At 36.4% G+C, this 4,763-nt stretch overlaps 1 pseudogene across 1 annotated transcript; it reads left to right on the top strand.

The window, feature by feature from the left end:
- Window positions 1–548: 548 nt before the first annotated feature.
- LOC308518720 (prefoldin subunit 4-like) lies at window positions 549–1,176 on the top strand (annotated as a pseudogene). The gene is made up of 2 exons: window positions 549–896; window positions 1,122–1,176. The product of its transcript is annotated as a prefoldin subunit 4-like (transcript).
- The last annotated feature ends 3,587 nt before the right edge of the window (window positions 1,177–4,763 follow it).

Below are 4,763 nucleotides of genomic sequence, written 5' to 3'. Positions count from 1 at the left end.
TAAGCATTTAAAGGGCAGTTATTTATAAAAGCTACTATTTATTAAACACCCATCTACACTTTAATTGATGTTTTATCTTATTTAAATATCAACAACTCTATAAGGGTAATATCTCTGCTTTCAAATGAAGAAACCAAAACTCAAAAGAAACTAAATAACTTGCCCAAGGTCGCTTTAGATTTGTGTCGACTCACTATCCAAAGATTTGACCTCAGATCTCTTGGGTTGCAAAGGCCCTCTAAGTATTCTCCAAAGACTCCTGAATCCCAAGGTGAATACAATCAGAGCCTACTTATCTTCTACCTGGCAAGGTAAGGAGAGGCAAGAAAGGTGAGTTGACTTCTTTAAATTGGGTCTTCAGTGATTCTCTGGTATCGGTGTGGCTCTTCTTGTGTCTATCCAAGTTTTCATTGGTAGGAAACAGAAGTCAAGAGATGTAAATTTGCTTTCCCTCCCTTTCTCCACCATTATGACGTATGTAGTCAACTCTGTTCCTTTCTATGTCTTTTCACAGAACTTTCAGGATCAAGTAATTTCTGGCCATGAAGATGGTAGCCACAATGAAGAAGGCGGCTATAGAAGATGTCAATGTTACTTTTGAAGATCGACTAAAGATACAAAATTTGCACAAATGCAAGTAGAATCACAGAGCTGAGGGAAGAAATAGATATAAAAAAGAAACAACGTCAAAATTTAGAAGATGTTTGTGAGGACATCATGCTTAGAGATGACGACTGCCAAATAATACCTCATCAAATTGGAGCTATTTTCAGTAGACATTTTCAAAAAGAAACACAAGAAATGTTAGAAGAAGCAAAGAAAGATTTTCAAGAAATAGACACCTTAGAATCCAGAGTGGAATTAATTCAGCAGGTATTGGCAGATTTGAAAGTTCAGTTATATGGAAAATTTTTTAAAATATATTTTTATTGATTCCAGAGAGGAAGGGAGAGGGAGAGAGAGATAGAAACATCAATAATGAGAGAGAATCATTGATCGGCTGCCTCCTGCATGCCCCCCATTGGGGATCGAGCCTGCAACCCAGGATGTGGCCTTGACCGGAATCAAACCCAGGACCTTTAAGTCTGCAGGCTGATGCTCTATCCACTGAGCCAAACCAGCCAGGGCTATGCAAAATTTGGGAGCAACATAAACCTTGAAGCTGATGAAAGTTAAACATTTTATAATATTTTATAAAAATTTGTTTAATAAACTTGAGAATTGTTTGAGTGATAATTTCCCTTCTTCAAATGATATGGAAAGCAAAACTTTCTTTAGGATATTTATTTACCAGTATTTATTTATTTAATGAAAACTTGCCTATTTTCATGTCTTGTTTATTTATTTTATATTTTTAAAAGAAGGCAATATTCATCTATGTATTTTGCATAATTATATCAAGTGTAGGGGTTTTACCAGTATGTCATGTTATTAAAATCAGTTAAGAAAAAAAAGTAATTACTGGCCAAGAAACAAAAGCAGAATTGTCCTGTTCCTCAATGGATTCAGATGAAATCTGGTAATAAAATCAGGTACAATTCCAAAAGGTAACATTCGAGAAGAGCCAAGCTGGTTCTATAAGGAATCACACATGAGATGGCACACATATTTACACTGTTTCAAGGTCACCTGAATATTCTCGTATTACTCTGAAAACATCACTACTATGTGGACAGTGAAACTTGGTTTTATTGGTAAGGTAATTTTTCTTTTTGTTTCTATGCTTCTGCACTGGTAGGTTGGTTCAGTAATAAATATGTGAGAACTTTTGTTTGGAAAAAAAGTAATTTTGAAAGTGAAAGGAGAGGCCATATGGGAGATAACAGCAAGGAGTTTTGTTTAGTCAGGAGCAACTTGTGACAATGGACTCTGGGACAGGAATGAAGAAGAGAGACTATCCCAATCAAAACCCCAGAGAGTTTTTTGTGTGAATATTGACAATTGATTCTAAAATTTTATGAAGAAGGCAAAAGACTCAGTTTAGCAAACACAATATTGAAGGAAAAGAAAGAAGTTAGAGGACTGACATTACCCAATTTCAAGACTTACTATAAAGCTACAGCTATCAAGACAGTCTGTGATTGGTGAAAGAATAGACCAATAGATCAATGGAATAGAAAGAGAGCCTAGAAAAAGACCCACATAAATGTAGTCAACTGATCTTTGACAAAGGAACAAAGGCAATACAGTGGGACAAAGATAATCTTTTCAACAAATATTGCTGGAAAAACTGGGCAACCACATGTCAAAAATAACAATAATAATAATCTAGACACAGACCTTACATCCTTCACAAAATTAACTCAAAATGGATCATAGACCTAAATATAAAACACAAAACTATAAAATGATTAGAAGATAACATAGGAGAAACTAGATGGCCTTGGGTTTGAAAATAACTAATTAGATACAATGCCACAGGCATGATTCATGAAAGAGTGGATTAACTGGACTTCATTTAAATAAAAAAACAACTGCTCAGTGAAAGACAATGGCAATGAGAAGACAAACCACAGTCTGGGAGAAAATATTTCTAAAAAACAATCTGATAAAAAACTGTTAGCCAAAATATACAAAGAACTCTTAAAACAACATGAAAAAAAGACAACTGGTTAATAAATGGGCCAAAGATTTTAATAGATATCTTACCAAAGAAGATATACAGACAGCAAATAAGCATACGAAAAGATGCTCCACATCATATGTTACCCAGGAAATGCAAATTAAAACAACATGATAGTACTACATATCTATCAGGTGGGTCAAAATATAGAACACTGACAACACCAAATGCTGACAAGGATGTAGAGCAACAGAAAATCTCACTAATTGCTGGTGAAAACGCAAAATGGTATAGTGATAGTCACATGGCAAGACAGTTTGGCAGTTTCTTATAAAATTAAACTTACCATATGATCTAGCTATCATTGTTCCTCAATATTTACCCAGAGGAGTTGAAAAAATATCCACACAAAAACCTGTACACAGGCCCTAGCCCAGCCGTGGGCAAACTACGGCCCGCGGGCCGGATCTGGCCCGTTTGAAATGAATAAAACTATTGAAATAAAAGACCGTACCCTTTTATGTAATGATGTTTACTTTGAATTTATAGTAGTTCACACAAACACTCCATCCATGCTTTTATTCTGGCCCTCCGGTCCAGTTTAAGAACCCATTGCGGCCCTTGAGTCAAAAAGTTTGCCCACCCCTGCCCTAGCCGGTCTGGCTCAGTGGATAGAGCATCGGCCTTCGAACTGAAGAGTCCCAGGTTAGATTCCGGTCAAGGGCATGTACCTTAGTTGCGGGCATATCCCCCGTGGAGGGGTGTGCAGGAGGCAACTGATTGATGTTTCTCTCTCATCGATGTTCCTGGCTTTCTGTCCCTCTCCCTTCTTCTCTGTAAAAAATCAATAAAATATTTTTTTTAAAAAAACAAACCTGTACACAGATGTTTACAATAGTTTTATTATAATTGCCAAAACTTGGAAACAACCAAGGTGTCCTTCAATAGATGAATGGGTAAATAAACTTGCCCAAGGTCTAGACAATGGATTATTATTCAGTGCTAAAAAGAAATCAGCTATTAAGCCATGATGAGTCATGGAGAGACCTTAAATGCATATTACTAAGTGAAAGAAGCTAATCTAAAAAGGCTATACACTGTATGATTTTAACTTCATGGCATTCTATAAAAAAGCAAAACTATGGAGACAGTAAAAAGATCATTGATTGTCAGGCATTGGGGGTGATGGATAGAAAGGTGAAGCATAGAGCCTTTTAAAATGGAGGTGAAAATACTCTGTATAATACTATCAAGATGGGTACATTTCATTATACATTTGTCCAAACCTATAGAATGTACAGCACCAAGAGAATCATTTTGGGTGATTAAGATGTGTCAATGTAGGTTTATCCGTCATAACACATGTATCATTTGGATGAGGGATGTTGGTAATGGGGAGGCTATGCATTTGTGAGGGCAGGGGAATTTGGGAAATCTCTGTTCCTTCCTCTTAGTTTTGCTGTGAACCTAAAACTTAAAAAAAAAAAAAATAGAATCTTAAAAAGTGGGAGGGGAAGTCTGGTTTGGGAAATCATCAGAACCTACCACTTCCCTCTAGCTGAAAAGGTCAGAAGAGATAGGGCAGGTAAATTAATTTACAAACATCTTGGGAATGCTTCTCAAGCATGGGGAATAATTTCAAAAGACTGGTATATTCTGAAAGCAGATAAAACAAAATGTGTGAGCAGGGGGGAAAAGGTTTTTTACTCAATTCGATTATAAATAAAGCTTCCCAGGAACTATGCTTACACTCTCTCATGAATATATTACAGAATAACTACAGAGGCAGAACATAAAATTTTCCACTGAAATAAACTGCTGACCTCTTTTCTGCCTAGAACACAGTAGCAAGTGCCCTTGAAGCAATCTACTAGTATGTCTATGTAAGTTACTTGAGTGACTCTAAATTATGCAATATAAATAAGCTGAGGCTATTTCTGCATAAAGATGGGAAAATGAAGTGGGTCACACATCTATCTGTTCACCAACATAAAACTAAATAACAAATATACATATTTAAAAACAGCAAAATGTTGTTAGCAACGACCACATTAGGAAAGAAACACAACCTCATGAGATAAATTAAAGAAAGTGATGACCAAGCCGAAACCGGTTTGGCTCAGTGGATAGAGCATCAGCTTGCAGATTGAAAGGTCCCAGGTTCGATTCCGGTCAAGGGCATGTACCTAGGTTGCGGGCA

The sequence above is a fragment of the Myotis nattereri genome, assembly GCF_964212035.1.
Source record: "Myotis nattereri genome assembly, chromosome: 4".
In the NCBI taxonomy this organism is placed as follows: domain Eukaryota; kingdom Metazoa; phylum Chordata; class Mammalia; order Chiroptera; family Vespertilionidae; genus Myotis; species Myotis nattereri.
The sequence above is the reverse complement of the archived record's forward strand: the minus strand, read 5'-3'. Positions and strand labels throughout refer to the sequence as shown.